The sequence below is a fragment of the Bos grunniens genome, chromosome 12, assembly GCF_055505025.1.
Source record: "Bos grunniens cultivar Pamir isolate PY7600 chromosome 12, Bosgru_T2T1.0, whole genome shotgun sequence".
Classification (NCBI taxonomy): Eukaryota; Metazoa; Chordata; class Mammalia; order Artiodactyla; family Bovidae; genus Bos; species Bos grunniens.
In genome coordinates this window covers 45,319,597-45,338,448 of record NC_141176.1, presented here as the reverse complement: position 1 = coordinate 45,338,448, position 18,852 = coordinate 45,319,597, and positions in this window count along the sequence as shown.

Here is an 18,852-nt window from a genome sequence, read left to right as displayed (position 1 = left end):
ATCTAGACTTTGTGTGGTATGGCCGATGCCTTTGGTGGGGAAAGCTGGGTTTGACTTTCATGTGGATGAAATCATGTCTTTCCTCAGAGTGTGTGGACAGCTGACAAGTTCATAGGAGGTGGAGCTGGGGATGCAGAGCTTAGAGCTACCAGTTTGAGGTGGGACTTCCTTCTGCTGAGTGGCCATCACTGCCTTATTAGAGACCATGTTACTAAAGCAGAAGTCATGAGTATTTAGGCCTGAACTGGCTCTGTTCCCCCTAAATGTGTGATTTTCTCTCTCTTTGCACTGAAACCTTTGCCCCAGGTTGGGGGGCGTTGCTGAAGCACATGGGGCCTGTGTGAGTTCTCAGCTATAAGCAAAGTATTGGCCACAGAGAGAGGTGCCTGTGCAGACCTCTGTGGTTATGCTCAATCACAGCCTTGGGTTCAAGTCCCCTTTGTTCCTCACAGCCAATCACTGCTTGCAGCTGCCAAAGCCCCCCACCCTGTTGTGGAATCACTATGTGGATCAGGGAGGGGGTCACTGCTTGCAGCTGCCAAAGCCCGCCACCCTGTTGTGGAATCACCATGTGGATCAGGGAGGGGGTCACTGCTTGCAGCTGCCAAAGCCCGCCACCCTGTTGTGGAATCACCATGTGGATCAGGGAGGGGGTCTGTGTGGCCTCTCATCACTCATGGCAGGGTAGTGAACTACAATGGAAGAGTACCTACCGCCAGAGACCTGGGCTGCCTCGGAGGCACTTCTTGAGTAGCGACCAACAAGGAAAACCACCATCCTACCCAGATGCAGCCCCAGTAGATTCTTTTCCCAGATCTTGGTCCTAGATCCAGTGTTGCCATGTGGTGTGGAGTAAGTGGGGCCCTGAATGTGCACTTGACTCTAACTGGGGAAACCTGGAAGCCTCTGGAGCAGGTCTCTCTCCACCTGTCTTGGGGCCAAGCCTGTGCACCCCACTCATGCATGGAGCCTGGGCTCTCCACAGTCCCTCTACTAGTCCAAGCTATCCTCGAACCAGCTAAGGGACCCTGTTTCCCCCATTTACATTCTCCTAGCCGTCAAACCACTTCCTCCCCAGGGCAGTAGTTCCCTCATTCCCGTATCTCCCTTTTCCTCTGAGTCTCCTCCCAAGGCTGATCAAACCAGTCAATCGTAAAGGAAATCAGTCCTGAACATTCATTGGAAGAACTGATGCTGAAGTTGAAGCTCCAATACTTTGGCCACCTGATGCGAAGAACTGACTCACTGGAAAAGACCCTGATACTGGGAAAGATTGAAGGCAGCAGGAGAAGGGGATGACAGAGGCTGAGATGGTTGGATGGCATCACCAACTAGGTGGGCATGAGTTTGAGCAGGATCTGGGAGTTGGTGATGGACAGGGAAGTCTGGTGTGCTGCAGTCCATTGGGTCACAGAGTCAAACTCGACTGAGCGAATGAAACTGACTGAAATGACCCCTCCCAAGGCACAGGTCCCAGACTGATCTCTCTTCTTCCCTTACTGTCAGATTACATGCAGAAACAGTGCATACATTTCTTACAGCCTTGGTTGTACAACAATCCTTCTGCTATTTTCCAGTTAATTTTTAGTGAAAATTCTTCCACATGTAAATGTAATTTTGATATGTTCTTGAGGGAAGGTGAGTTCCATGTCCTTTTACTCTGCCATCTTGATCTGAATTCCTCTATTGTTTGGCTTTAGAAATCTAAGTAGAAAGTCATTCCTTTTTATTATATATTATATACTCAAATATTGAATCCTGATTTTGTCATCCTTAGATTTCTTGCTTATTACCAATTCAACATGTATTAAAAATTTCAGAAGTTACTTTTCCCATAATCTATTGTTTGTGAAATATACCTGATACTAAGGAAAACATTTACTCTTTTGTTGGCCACTGATTAACATGTTAAATACAGGGTCCAGGATCATCCTTCCTGGATTACTAGTTTTTTTAAATTTTTCTTCATTTGACTCTGATTAAGGGCTACATAAAAAGAGACAAAACCTTATGGCACCAGTTCAGCTGGCTCATGAATCGAGAGCTCACACAGTTCCCATGTCCTTCAGCATCCCCTTTCTCTGGGCAAAGGCCTCAATTCAGGGAGAGGGAAAAATACACACTTAAAGGCAAAGAGTGAAAAATTATGGTATTGACTTTGCTCTAATCACAAACATTTTTTATGGACTGAGAGGCTTACTTAATATAACCACCAAAAGTAGTGTATTCAAATAAAGTGATTTATGTATGTTAGCATTGCTTCATCACAGTGTAATTACTCAAAGTGTAATCCATACATAAATAAAATTAATTAATACCATAAAACAATAGTCTAACAATTCCATTTTTTTCTAGCAATTGAAATCAATAATATGAAAATGAGAAAACAAATGAAAGTACAAAACCAGCTTCTGTCAAAAGAAAGTAAGCACCAGAATAGAGAAAAATCAATTACTGTATAAAGTTGATTTATTCAGTAGGTGACATTTCATTATTATATTTTCTGAAGTACATAAAATTAATAGTAATTGAAAGCAGAGTACCTTAAATTAAATAATGAAGATATACACATAAAATGTTATGCTATTGTCCAAACTCTTAACTGTTATTTGAAAGAGAAAGAAAGGAAGAAAAAAGTTAGAGACATTGAGAGAAATAGGGAGAGAGACAGAGGGAGGAAGAAGGAAAGGAGGAAGGAAGGAAAGAAGGGAAGAAATTTACCTAAGACTGTAATTTTTTAATATTTCAAGTTTAATATAGCTGATATTTTTGGAAGTTTTGTTAGAATTTGCCAAAAAAACCCTGCCTTATAAAATAATATTAACTACTTATCAGTGTGGTCCATCTTGTACAAAACACTGTGCATTACTTAAAGTAATACCAATAATTTCCATAATTAAGAACCTATATGAAATCTCAATAAATATATCTGATCATACTCCTATTTGCTAAGTATGCAAGGGCGAATCTTTGCAGAGTTACTTTGTTTTTTTAAATTTAGTCCCTAACAAGTTCATTCCTGAATCATACAAATTTCATTACTCTAAGCTGCTGCTTTTTTTGTCTGAGTGTTTCCTGTTCAAATCCAATATGCAGCATTTTAGTGACTTAAATGGAGCCTTACTCTAATGGTTTAATATGTATAAGGAAGTTCTCTAACTGCATCTTTTATTCAGTTTTATATATACTCTTTGAGTGGCTTCCCTGATAGCTCAGTTGGTAAAGAATCTGCCTGCAATGCAGGAGACCCTGAATTGGTTCCTAGGTCAGGAAGATTCCCTGGAGAAGGGAAAGGCTACCCACTCCAGTATCTGGCCTGGAGAATTCCATGGACTGTATAGTTCATGAGGTTACAAAGAGTCCATTGCGACTGAGTGACTTTCACTTTCATTTTCATACTCTTTGAACAGTTATTTTTACTTTTATATTTGAACAATGTTCCTATAATGAAAAGTCACTAACTTTGAAATATTATTTTATTAAAGATAAAAATTGTAACTATATTATTGATGTTGAAGTAAAGTCTTATATTTGAAACTGTTTTTTACAACTCTGTAAGTGTTCAAGTGGGTTGGATTTATCAAAAAAATGTGCTAGAGGAAATATGAGCACATGATTGGTGGTGCTTATGAGGATATGACCAAGATGCATTTAAGTTCTCTCTGAGACCTATTTGTAAATAATTAAATATTTGCTCTGATGCCTGTGAAAGATAAAGGGCTTCCCTGGTAGCTCTGGTGGTAAAGAATCTGCCTGGAGTGCCGGAGACCTGCGTTCAATCCCTGGGCTGGAAAGATCCCCTGGAGGAGGGCATGGCAACCCACTCCAGTATTCTTGCCTGGCGAATCCCCATGCAAAGAGGAGCCTGGCAGGCTATTGTCCATGATGTCACAAAGAGTCAGATATGACTGAGTGACTAAGCACAGCACAGTGTGAAGGATATAATGAAATGTAAGATTTGATCTCAAGTTTCAAATAGTTCAGAGGTTACATGGAAAAATATGTGCTTGTTTATAAATTTATATAGACAAAAATCCTGGAGCTTCCCTGGTGGTCCAGTGGTAAAGACTGTACGCTACCATTACAGAGGGTGCAGGTTCAATCCCTGATCAGGGAACCAAGATCTCACTTGCCACATGCTGCAGTCAAATAAAATTAAATTGAATCCTGATTTTAAACAAGTAGAAGATTTCTCCAATGAAAGCTTTAAAATGTGTTATAGATTTTTGAAAAACAGAGTTCCTCCTTCCAAGTGAGATGTTCAATATAAGCTTCTTGGAGGGGAGAAACTTACGATTCCCAGAAAATAATTGCCTCAGGGCCTGACTTAGGCTTGATATGTCCATCAGCAGATGAATGGATAAGAAAGCTGTGGTACATATACACAATGGAGTATTACCCAGCCATTAAAAAGAATACATTTGAATCAGTTCTAATGAGATGGATGAAACTGGAGCCTATTATACAGAGTGAAGTAAGCCAGAAAGAAAAACACCAATACAGTATACGAATGCATATGTATGGAATTTAGAAAGATGGTAATGACAACCCTGTATGCGAGACAGCAGAAGAAATACAGATGTATAGAACAGTCTTTTGGACTCTGTGGGAGAGGGAGGGGGGATGATTTAAGAGAATGGCATTAAAACATGTATAATATCATATAAGAAATGAATCACCAGTCCAGGTTCGATGCAGGATACAGGAAGCTTGGGGCTGGTGCACTGGGATGACCCAGAGGGATGGTATGGGGAGGGAGGTGGGAGGGGGATTCAGGATGGGGAACACGTGTACACCCGTGGCGGATGCATGTTGATGTATGGCAAAACCAATACAATATTGTAAAGTAAAAAAAATAATAATAATTAAAAAATTTAAAAAAAAAAAAGAATTGAATCCCAGGAATTTGATCTTGGTTAGGATGCATAATTACTCAAAATGGTAGAATGAACTTTGTCATATGGCTCAAGTGTTTTTTGTAGAAAACAATGATGGCATAAGTAAAGATTTTAAAATTTTCTTGCACATCAAAATGTTCACAGGAAGAAATGATGATAAAAATATAGGACTAGAATTCCCCAGGCTGTCCAGTGGTTAAGACCAAGCCTTTGATCCCTGGTCAGGGAGATAAGATCCCACATGCCTAATGGCCAAAAAGCCAAAACATAAAACAGAAGTAATATGTAACAAGTTAAAAAAAGACTTTAAAAATGGTTCACACCAAAAAAATAATAATAATAAAGAAGCAATGGTACTAGAAAATGTAATAATATAAGAAGTTTCATCCCTTGTGAAAAAAACAGCTTAAAAAAGGAATCATACTCACAGGTATAAACAGTAAAAGTATAAAGTGGAAAAGTAATTAAAACTCTAAATTTTTTATGAAAAGTACAGAAAAAATCTTTAGCGTTTAGGTCTAGGCAAAAAGGTCTTACACTTAACATTAAAGAATAATTCATTTTTTAAAAAGTTGATTTTGACTTAATCAAAATTAGAAAATTTTGCTCTCCAAAAGACTGTATAAAGACCTTTAGTCAGGAAGAGATATTTAAAGTCACATAAATAACAAAGGGATACGTAAACAACTCTCAAAATTTACCAAAAAACCCCAAAGATCAAAAGATCCAATTACAAAATGAGCAAAATACATGAATAAACATTTTACTAAAATAGTATACATACAGCAAATAAGTACATGAGAAAAATCTTCAACAGCATTGACCATTAGGAAATGCAAATTAAAATCACAATGAAATAGAAAAGCAACAAGAACTTAATGTATAGGACTGAGAACTATATTCAATAACTTATAATAACATATAATCAAAAAGAATCTGAAAAAATGAATATATAAATCACTTTACTGTATACCTGAAACATTGTAAATCAACAATAAAATTTGTTTAAAAAACAATAGTGTTAAAAAATGAAAATAAAAAAGAATGGTTCATTTGCCCTTCTATATCAAGTTTAGAATAATTTTTTCTATACTTTGTAGGGATCTTTGTAGGGATCTTTGTAGGGATTTTGACAGGAATCGCATTAAACTTGTATATCATAGGGAAATTGGCATTCATTTTTAGGTTAAATATTCTAATTCAAACACACTGCATGTCTGTTTATTTCGATCATCTTTGGTACATTTTATGGTGTTGTACAGTTCTCAGCAGACAAGAACTGTATATGTTTTGTTAGATTGTATCTACCTAAGTGGATGATCCATTCTTCTCCCCTGTCCTAGAATTACATAAACTTTCTTCTGAGTATATATGTTACCTTCAGAAGCTGGGCTAGGTAAAGAAGTGGGGATACTTTACCAAGGAAAAAATAACACTAATAAGTTTTAAGTTTGTTATCAATATTCTGGCAACATCTTTTTGAATCTGTTTCTTCACAGTTTGGAGGAATCAAATTATGAGATGCTAATATTATTGTTTGTGTACTAAGTAATATGCGTTATCTTGTTATCAAAAATTCCCCCACAAGAGTAGATTAATAATTAAAAAAATATTTTCTTAGGATTAAATTTGATTGTAGGTCATATACATTTATCTGAGTCTCTTTTATTGATTTCCAGAGCTATTACAATGGTCTAACATTGGGAAGAGAATATGACATGGCTGTATATTGTCACCCTGATTATTTAACTTCTATGCAGAGTACATCATGTGAAATGCCAGACTAGATGAATCACAAGCTGAAATCAAGTAGCTAGGAGAAATAGCAACTTCAGATATGCAGATGATACCCTCTAATGGCAGAAAGTGAAGAGAAACTAAAAGGCTCTTGATGAGGATGAAAGAGGAGAGAGAAGAAGCTGGGATGAAACTCAACATTCCAAAAACTAAGATCATGGCTTCTGGTCCCATTGCTTCATGACAAATAGAAAAGGAAAAAGTTGAAGCAGTGACAGATTTTATCTTTACGGGCTCCAAAAATCATTGTAAACCATGACTGCAGCCATGAAATTAAAAGACTGTTGCTCTTTGGAAGAAAAGCTGGGACAAACTTAGACAGAGACATCACTTTGAAAGCAGAGACATCACTTGGTCAACAAAGGTCCATCTAGTCAGAGCTGTGGTTTTTCCAGTACAGATGTGAGTGTTGGTCCATAAAGAAGGCTGAGTGCCAAAGAATTGGTGCTTTCAAATTGTGGTGCTGAAGAAGACTCTTGAGAGTCCCTTGGACAACAAGGATATCAAGCCAGTCAATTCTAAAAGAAATCAACCCTAAATATTCATTGAAAGCATTGATGCTGAAGCTGAAGTGCCCATACTTTGGCCATCTGATGTGAATAATCAACTCATTGGAAAAGACTCTGATGCTGGGGAAGATTGAAGGCATGAGAAGAAGAGAGTGACAGAGAATACTTTAATTGGATGGCATCACCAATTCAGTGAACATGAGTTTGAGTGTCTGGGAGGTAGTGGAGGACAGAGAAGCCTGGCATGCTGCAGTCCATGGGGTCTTAAAGAGTCTGACACAATTTAGAGACTGAAAAAAAAGCAAATTACAATGAAAACAAAATAAAAAAACTTCAAGTTTAAGGTTTTGTTTTAATAGATAACATCAAAGTATACAACATTTTAAAAATTCAATGTGTATTAAATGACTTACTGCTACTGCTAAGGTCACTTCAGTAGTGTCCGACTCTGTGCGACCCTATAGACAGCAGCCCACCAGGCTCCTCCATCCCTGGGATTTTCCAGGGAAGAGTACTGGTGTGGGCTGCCATTTCCTTCTCCGTATATGACTTAGTATTGGGGCAATGTGAATGCAAACAAAGTGTATTTCAAATACGTTAAAACAAAAGGAAGTTTTAAGTATGTTTGCTTCATTCACTGGAACGTGAAAAATTGGGGGAAAATCATATTTGCAGTGGAAACATTACCTTTTCTAAGATAATCAAATCAAATAATCCATTTAAAATGTGCTTATGTGTTGAAATTTTATTAATATAGTATCAGGTCTCGATTGTGTAATACCATGTATTTCCACCAGATGGTGGTAGATGCTCAACTAATATTAAATATCAGTCTACCATTTCAGTATATGGCAAAGTTTAAAGTTTTTGGTCTTTTCAGAGACTTTCGTATCCATATGCTATGAATAATTTCCAAATTCTGTACAAATCTCAATTTTTTCTAAATGCATTAATCGAACTGAAGTTACTGGAAACAAGTTTACTAGAGCTCTAAAACAGTAGTAATAGAAAGAATAATTTTCAACTTTACATTTTTAAAAAGCATGAACAAATACTTGGAAAGAGGATTAAAGAGGCAATCATTTGCTAAGTTTTCTATTATCAAAAAGTATCCAGGAAAATATATTATTTATTTACATATGCTGTATTTATTTTTTATGCATTGTATAATGTTCATAAAGAGAATGAAATGATTTATTACATGGAAGTGATTTGTGCATTCAAAAAAGCTTGAAATGATTTAATGGTATATCAATAAATAGATATGCAGCATTTATATAATTCAGTGTTTTCAAAGCATAAAATGGTTTTGCAGCATCTTCACTTTGGATACAATATACAGCCATGACTTTTGGGAAGAAATGTGAGTGAAACAGAGAAAGTCAGGCTCCACTTCCAGGGCAGGCCGCTGTCTCAAGTAACAATGAATTTCATATTTCCTGACTCTTCCACTCTAAATTATTCCTCACCATGACACATGATCTATAATTCATGATTAACTCACTCCATTTAAAATTTTAATTGTCTTCACAGATCTGTTCATACAAAATTTAAGATGTTTAAAATTCTTTACAGTGTAAAATCTGAGGTTCCTGAGAGGATATTTTTTTCATTTGCTAATAAAGTTTCTTTAATATGTTCATTGATATTATCTTCAAGAATAAAAACTATTGCAATAGTTCTTTTTTTTTTAGGAGACCTATCTAATGCATTCCAGAGCAAGATTTTCTTTCTTTCTTTGTTTTTCCTTTTAGATCATTTTTTTGTTTATTACATAGTTTCAGGATATTTTAAATTTTCAAGTTTATCCTTTACATTTTTTCTATTCTCTATGGACAAGCATATTCACAAATTGATTAGCTTTGGTCAATGTTCTAACAAATTTTGACAAAAAATAGATAGGAAAAAAAACAAGGTATATTTTAGAGTTTACAGTCTATGATGAGAATCATAACATGAGAATAATTTACATATATATGATACTTTCCTGATAAGCTTAAGTCTATTTTCAATAAGAATGTGTCTAATTTTATTTTGGTTCAAATGGGCATGTGAGAAAGCACATTTGTGTCACTAATATACTGATAGAAGATATGGACATTGCCTTACATTTCTGATAAAACCTTCCAGGAAACACAGTAGGTGTCAAAATATAATATTCCATTTTAAATATTTACATTCAATTAGCTAATGCACTAGAGCTTACAGAAGTGTTACAAATAGGGACCTATTAAAAATGAAGTGGGTCTAGATTTAAGTTAGTTTTTATTCCATAAATATAGAATCAAAAAGATTGAAATTTATTTGTTTTTGGTAATACCCTCTATTATGCCTGACTCTTTCCTTTTCTTTATTTTACTTTGTCTTTTTTGCATCACTATTTCCAGGTACTTCCTAGCCAGCACAATGTTTTCAGCCCACGTTTCCATTCTGCAGCAATATCCCACCCAGCTGACAATGTAAAAATTTGAATCAGATGTTCATAATGCAGATCATTAACCACTGGGCATATCTCAGTCCACATGGTATATGCTGCAGATAAAAGTAATGTAATAATTCTCATTTATCTTTTCTAATATAAAAATTATCTATGAAAATGCTGAGTCTGATTTCTTCATGGCAGCTATCAGAGCTGAGTAGCTGCTGCCCTACTTAGATTATGTCTGATTAGTTCCTCAAACTTCTTCTAACTGCCTTTTGGATTTCTGTAAATGATCCTATATGTCAGTTATCATTTATTATCACATTAGTGCTGTTACTATTTCCTAGAGTAGTGAATTCTTTCTCTGGCCTCATGTCACTCTCAAAATGAAAAAAAAGAAAAAAGAAAAAGATTAAGAAAACACAATTGTCAAGAAAAATGAGAAACAGCTTATTAATTTGTGTAAGTGAACAGTATTTCTGTGTACTTAATACCAAGTTAACCTCTAGTCCCCTGTAGGAACAATAATCTGTGACTCCTACTTAAAATCTATCCAACATGATACCATTATTTAAAATATTTTTGCTCCAGGAAAAGTGGTGTGCTACAATTTTCATTTTTAAAACTATAATTTAGCACATAGTTCCAAGACATTGCTTGAAAAATCACCTGTTAAAAGAATACTTTTGTGTACCTCTAGGAATTCTTGAATTTACATAGATGATTGTTTTCTCCTCCATACAAGTAGCACAGATTTACATAGTTGTTTTCTAAGTAGATTTTGGTTTCCTTTCCAAAAACATAATTATAATAACAGCAGGCCCATGAGATGCCATGAAAAATATTCATGGCATCTCATTGCATATAAGATGTTCCAGTAAATTTGGAATAATATATAGGATTCTTTATTTTTTAATGCTAGCCTATCTCTTGGAATTTTCAAGAGCTCTGGCCAGGAGAAACTACTAAATAACCCCCAGCAATGACAAATACAATCATATTTTCAAGAATTTTCTTCTTATTCTTGAAATCAGAAACACACTTCAACTTTCTATTAACAAGTACATGTGAATGCATAATTACCTAAAAATGATTTGAATTTAAATTATGTAGGGTTGGATTTAGGATTAGATACAAAATGTATAAGTAGCTATCAGTCAGTTCAGTCGCTGAGTCGTGTCCGACTCTGCGACTCCATGGACTGCAGCACACCAGGCTTCCCTGTCCATCACCCACTCCTGGAGTTTACTCAAGCTCATGTCCGTTGAGTCGGTGACGCCATCCAACCATCCAACCATCCAACCATCCAACCATCCATCTCAGTAGAGTCAACCCTTCTCCTCCCACCTTCAATCTTTCCCAGCATCAGGGTCTTTTCCAATGAGTCGGTTCTGAGCATCAGATTGCCAAAGTATTGGAGCTTCAGCTTCAACATCAGTCCTTCCAATGAATATTCAGGACTGATTTCCTTTAGGATGGACTGGTTGGATCTCCTTGCAGTCCAAGGGACTCTCAAGAGTATTCTCCAACACCATGGTTCAAAAACATATGGGTAAACATTTATTTCTATCTAGAGATTAACTCCCAAGCTGTTGTTGTTGTTCAGTCACTCAGTCGTGTCTGACTCTCACAGAGTCCATGCAACACAATGGTCTGCAGCATGCCAGGCTCCCTGTCCTTCATTAACTATTGGAGTTTGCTCAAACTTAAGTACACTGAGTCAGTGATGCCTCTGATGCCTTGTCCTTTTTGGTCCCCTTCTCCTCATGCCTTCAATCTTTCCCAGCACCAGGGTCTTTTCCCATGAGTTGGCTCTTTGCATCAGGTGGCCAAAGATTTAGAGCTTCAGTTTCAGCATCAGTCCTTCCAATGAATATTCAGGTTTGATTTCCTTTAGGACTGACTGGTTTGAACTTCTTGCTGTCCAAGGGATTCTCAAGTGTCTTCTCCAGCACCATAGCTTGAAAGCATCAGTTTTTCAGTGCTCAGCCTTTTTTATTGTCCAGCTCTCACATCTATACATTATTACTGGAAAAAATATATTTGACTATATGGACCTTCATGGGCAAAGTAATGTCTCTGCTTTTTAATATGTTCTATGTATAAACTGTGGAAAATTCTGAAGGAGATGGGAATACAAGACCACCAGACCTGCCTCCTGAGAAACCTATATGCAGGTCAGGAAGCAACAGTTAGAACTGGACATGGAACAACAGACTGGTTTCAAATAGGAAAAGGAGTACGTCAAGGCTTTATATTGTCACCCTGCTTATTTAACTTATATGCAGAGAACGTCATGAGAAACGCTGGGCTGGAAGAAGCACAAGCTGAAATCAAGATTGCCGGGAAAAATCTCAATAACCTCAGATATGCAGATGACACCATCCTTATGGCAGAAAGTGAAGAGGAACTAAAGAACCTCTTGATGAAAGTGAAAGAGGAGAGTGAAAAAGTTGGCTTAAAGCTCAACATTCAGAAAAGTAAGATCATGGCATCCAGTCCCATCACTTCATGGGAAATAGATGGGGAAACAGTGGAAACAGTGTCAGACTTTATTTCGTTGGGCTCCAAAATCACTGCAGATGGTGACTGCAGACATGAAGTTAAAAGATGCTTACTCCTTGGAAGGAAAGTTATGACCAACCTAGATGGCATATTCAAAAGCAGAGACATTACTTTGCCAACAAAGGTCCATCTAGTCAAGGCTATGGTTTTTCCAGTAGTCATGTACAGATGTGAAAGTTGGACTGTGAAGAAAGCTGAGCCCCGAAGAATTGATGCTTTTGAACTGTGGTGTTGGTGAAGACTCTTGGGAGTTCCTTAGACTGCAAGGAGATCCAACCAGTCCATCCTAAAGGAGATCAGTCCTGGGTGTTCTTTGGAAGGAATGATGCTGAAGCTGAAACTCCAGTACTTTGGTCACCTCATGCAAAGAGTTGACTTATTGGAAAAGACTCTGATGCTGGGAGGGATTGGGGGCAGGAGGAGAAGGGGACAACAGAGGCTGAGATGGCTGGATGGCATCACTGACTTGATGGATGTGAGTTTGAGTGAACTCCGGGAGTTTGTGATGGACAGGGAGGCCTGGCGTGCTGCAATTCATAGGATCGCAGTCAGACACAACTGAGCGACTGAACTGAACTGAACTGATGTATAAACAGTATCTATATACACCCCCTTTTTGTACTCAGATGGTAGAGAATCTGCAATGCAGAAGACCTAGATTTGATCCCTGGGTTGGGAAGATCCCCTGGAGGAGGACATGGCAGCCCACTCTCGTATTCTTGCCTGGAGAATCCCCATGGACAGAGTAACCTGGCAAGCTACAATCCATGGGGTCACAATGAGTTGGACACTACTGAGCAAGTAAGCAACAGCAGCAGCCACATATATAAACATGTATAAACATCTCATTACCATCTCTTTTTCTTTGGTTGCATTTTCACGAACAATAAGTAATAGAAAAAATAAATCAAATCACATTTGTATGCTTCAATAAATTATGTTATTTAAAAATAGCAACTGAGATTTATTTGACTTAATTTAATTACAAAGTAATCTCCTTTCCTGCATTTTCTAGCTGATGAATTCCTTTCACATTGTACTATTATTATAAGACATCCCTATCTTTGCAACGGGATATTTCCTCTTCTACAAAGTTGGAAATGATTGAATAAAAGCTGATCTCAGATAGTGTCTGGGTAGAACACAGCAGGCGATTGTTTAGAACTTAGATCAATCTAAGTTTATTCTGAAGGAGAAGTATTTCATTACTGATGTTGTTTAAAACTACCAGGTCAAGGTGAAAAAATAGACCACCTTTTCCTTGATTTTATTGTTGTTCAATTCTGTATAGATAATAAATAGTGTTGCCACAGCCCATGTCAACCCTCCCTCCCCCTCCCAAATCTAGACCACTGATACTTGCTTCCACTCACTTCTCTCACCTCAGTGTGCAAATGGTCCTAGATCAAAACAGGAATTCCGTCTGTCCTAGAGTCAGGGCAGTCATAATGTGGGAAACAGAAGAATGAAAATCTAACAGAAGCCTGAGCTAGAAAAGAAAAGAAAGTGGAAATAAATTCTATTCTTTTCTATTTATTTCTACTTTAGACCTGTAATGGGCTTTGTAGCAAGGATTAACAAACTTTTGTTGTGTTAAAAAAAAAAGAATTAAATAAAAAGATTTAAGATATCACCTGAAAAGGCAGTTTTAGTTCTACCAACCAGCAGGTTACAGGCATTATGCTCCTGAAAGCTACCTAGTTTGAGTTAAGGACTGGTGAGATTAATGATGTATCCTAATTAAGAGTGAACGAATGCAGACCTCAAACTTGGACTCAAGTTCCTTGCTGTCCTTGGCTTACACCCTCTTTTTGTGCTTTGAACATGGACCTCATAAATAAATACCATCCTACAATTTCATATGGTTTACACGTGACAAAACATCAGAAAAAATTACTTATCCTTATTAATTAATTTGTTTTTATTTTGGTTACATTTGAAAGCAAATACTATCACTACCTGGAGAAAGAAGAGTCCACCTACTCCTTTCTTCCTTCATTGCTAGTTTATTTATTGTCCAGTCCCCAAGGGAAGGCTCCATTCCCTCCTAGGTGTATAACACACTGACCTGCTTCAGAGCCATTTACACTTGGATTTCTTTTATCATTCAACTTTCTGTATTTCATGGGTCCAAGTTCTGTACTAAAGTCTTTCCAATAAAAAGTAGTTAAAGGGTTTAAAGATCCAGAAAGTTACAATTTAGATGTGTTGCCTCCATGAGGCAGCAAAACAAGAGCCGTTTGACTCTATACATTTGCTGACCTTTTGTTTTGCATTTGCAAAGGAAGTGCCTCTTTGTTAGTGTCTGGTCTTGAAAATTGCCTCTGTTATGGGTCTACTGAACCCTTTAATATTTCATGAGAACTTTTTGCTATGTATTGTATGTATACACCTCTCAAGGGGTAAGAATAATTTTATGTGTGAATTTTATTTAAGTGCACATAAAAATCTTTGGGTTTTGTTTTGTTTTTTGTTTTTTTTTTTGCCTTAGGTTTTCTTCAAAGTGCTTCAAAGTGTTCTTATTTTTTTCTTCAGTTTGATGATGCATTATATTCTACCTGCAAGACAGAAGGGGTTTGTATGCTTGAATGGAGACAATAATTCTGAGATAAAATATAAGTTCAAAAAGAGTTAAACTTCCTTTATTGATATAAATTATTAAAGGTCTTGTTTTTGAGCATTAAAGTTAAAACAGGTGCACAGGATTACAGGTAAGGTCATTTAAGGTTTATTTGTTTTAGAGAAAAGTGTGGTAAAGAAATACATCCTGAGGTAGCCTGCCTCCATTATCAATTTTTTAATCATTAAAAACCAGTGTTTTCAGAGGCTTCTGTTGACATTTCTATAAAAATGTGGCCACAATCAATAAATAGAATACAGGCTAAAGGCCAAATTTCCCTTGGATTAAATTTTTTAGGAAATACGTGTATTACCAATGTTTTAAAAGGATTTTTAACATTAAGTTGCCAATGCCATGGAATCAATTTAAACTTTTATGAGATCATTTGGTGTCATTCTCTATCAGCATTGAATGGTCATATACTTAGTGCAGACCAGCAACCCGAAAATGAAATTGGATAAAAGGTCTATGTTTCTGCAAAATCGTTCTAGAGTTTTTACTGGTTTTTTTTCTTAATTCTAAAATGATACATATTTTACAATGCATAATTGCACTATTAATTTTCAAATGAACAATGCAAATTAGAAGAGATATAGTCTGTCCACAAATAAATTATTAATGTAGTTAAATTCAGGAAGGCTTGTGTGATTTGTAAATGGATCTGGGAGAAGCTATTGCAAAAGGTTTTTATTTTTTCTTCTAAATTGGCTGCTCTGCTATTCTTCAAATATTTAATATAGTCCAATATTAAAGAATGTAGATATTTTTAAGAAGTAATTTGGAAGGTTCTCTTGATTTTTCTTATTATCTCATGCTTTTTTTGAGTCAATGAATTGAAATTAAATGTTTACCTTTGATACAATTCAATCCAATGAACATAAGTAATATAAAAACTATTGTTTTTTAGTTTCCTATGGTATTATTAATTCACGCTTCTATTTAATCTTCCATTAATTCATTTAGCACCTATATCGTGGGTGACCAGTCTGTGCCAGGAATTATGCTAAACCTTAATGATATGAAAAATAGGCTGTCAAGGTCTCTCTTTTTGTGCAGCTTCTGACAGAAAAGTGTGAGCAAACCCAACAAGGAAATAAATACTGTGCAGTATAATATGCACTAATGAAATTCAAGGGTGCTACAGAAGCAAAATGCCTGTTGGAAAGAATAAAAGGATTACCAAAAGAAGAGTCTAGGTAGGCAACTGGAAGATTACTAGGATTCTAGATAATTAATACATGGGAACAAAATTTCAGGTAGAAAAATCAAAAACTCAAAATTGAAAAAAATGATAAGTGGGAAGACACAAAGAAAGACAACTATGGCTTAAATATGGGTTCTTGTGGAGGAAATGGTGAAGGCAAAGGGCGAGGGCCACACCACAATTATTTTGTATGGGGTTAAGATTAATATTAAAATGGAAAAGGTCAGTTTTAATTCCAATTCCAAAGAAAGGCAATGCCAAAGAATTCTCAAACTACCACACAATTGCACTCATCTCACATGCTAGTAAAGTAGTGCTCAAAATTCTACAAGCCAGGCTTCAGCAATACGTGAACGTGAGCTCCCAGATGTTCAAGCTGGTTTTAGAAAAGGCAGAGGAACCAGAGATCAAATTGCCAACACACGGTGGACCATGGCAAAAGCAAGAGAGTCCAAAAAAACATCTATTTCTGCTGTATTGACTATGCCAAAGCCTTTGACTGTGTGCATCACAATAAACTGTGGAAAATTCTGAAAGAGATGGGAATACCAGACCACCTGACCTGCCTCTTGAGAAACCTGTATGCAGGTCAGGAAGCAACAGTTAGAATTGGACATGGAACAACAGACTGGTTCCAAATAGGAAAAGGAGTACGTCAAGGCTGTATATTGTCACCCTGCTTATTTAACTTATATGCATCATGAGAAATGCTGGGCTGGAAGAAGCACAAGCTGGAATCAAGATTGCAGGGAGAAATATCAATAATCTCAGACATGCAGATGACACCACCCTTATGGCAGAAAGTGAAGAGGAACTAAAAAGCCTCTTGATGAAAGTGAAAGAGGAGAGTGAAAAAGTTGGCTTAAAGCTCAACATTCAGAAAACGAACATCATGGCATCTGGTCCCATCACTTCATGGGAAATAGATGGGGAAACAGTGTCAGATTTTATTTTGGGGGGCTCCAAAATCAGTACAGATGGTGACTGCAGCCATGACATTAAAAGACACTCCTTGGAAGGAAAGTTATGACCAACCTAGATAGCATATTGAAAAGCAGAGACATTACTTTGCCAACAAAGGTCTGTCTAGTCAAGGCTATGGTTTTTCCAGTGGTCATGTATGGATGTGAGTGTTGGACTGTGAAGAAAGCCGAGCACCAAAGAATTGATGCTTTTGAACTGTGGTGTTGGAGAAGACTCTTGAGAGTCCCTTGGACTGCAAGGAGATCCAACCAGTCCGTTCTGAAGGAGATCAGCCCTGGGATTTCTTTGGAAGGAATGATGCTAAAGCTGAAACTCCAGTACTTTGGCCACCTCATGCAAGGAGTTGACTCATTGGAAAAGACTCTGATGCTGGGAGGGATTGGGGGCAGGAGGAGAAGGGGACGACAGAGGATGAGATGGCTGGATGACATCACTGACTAGATGGACATGAGTTTCTGTGAACTCCGGAAGTTAGTGATGGACAGGGAGGCCTGGCGTGCTGCAGTTCATGGGGTCATGGAGAGTGGACATGATTTAGTGACTAAACTCAACTGAACTGAAGACTAATAAAATACACAGGAACTTAGAGAATATATCTTCCATTCAGTAATCACATACATACATTGGGTCACTGTGTATGTGACACACGTATTATACATGATATTTAAATATCATATTGAAATTGAGAAAACACAAATCTATCCACTGTTTTATATTGCCAGGTGCAGAAAAATATCACTTTAGGAGCTTGGCTCTAGGTTAGCCTTTGAAGGCCTAAAGTTAAGTTTAGAGATGTCAAAAGAGAAAGATGGAAACAACAGAAGAAATTCTCAGAAAAAAGTTAGGCATACTAATACTTAGGTCAATAGGTTTTACTTTCTTATTTTATATTATTTTTTCTTCTGAATATAGAAGAACAACTTGAAAAGAGATCTATTTTAGCTCCTAGATTTTACTAATTTCCTCCATCAGTTCAGTTCAGTTCAGTCACTCAGTCGTGTCCGAATCCCATATATATTTAATAGATATATGCATAATTCAAGTACATATAATTATAGATGCATATTATATAAATATATATATAATCATATAGAGATATATAGAGAGAGATGTATGCAATATTTTTAAGATGTTATGGACTTCAGGAGGGGAAAACTGTCATTTGATTTAGCTGATAAAAGATAAAAATGATCATTTCATTATTTGGAGGAATAAAATATTATACTTTTAAACTTTTGTTAATTTAGGAGTTGTAAAGTACAATTTTAAAACTGATTTACAGTGAGATTCCTCACATTAGCAACAATTCAGTGTGTAAATTCAGAAAGTTATCTTTATAGAGTATTTAGTTTCTTTAATTTGCAACTTAAAGCTATCTATTATGGCTATTGTCAGGTTTTCTTTTTTACCTAAGGCTGCTCCTAACCTCTATTTTCAAGACTACTGGAATTAGACAATTAACAGCATTAGTATAGTTGATGGTCTTGTCTGTAGGAATAGTAATAGGCTTCAGAAGATTAATAGCATGAGTAGGGTTTTATAATGGAACATATGCAGAATAACCATTAAGCATATTTGTCATGGTAATTTTATTTGTGGCTCCTATAGTGGAGTTCTCAATAACCAGCTAATACTTTGTACTGACAAAATATGTATTTGAAAACCTGAGTTTTCCCATGATATGTGCTACAGAATAAGGGATTTGTATTTAGGTTATGAATAATTCAAACAGAACCTAATTGACCATTACAGTAGTAATATTACAATTTCAATTCACCTGTACTGTGCCTTGAATTGAATATTTAACAGAACTCAATAAACTTAACTAGCTAATTAATATTAATCAGCAAGAA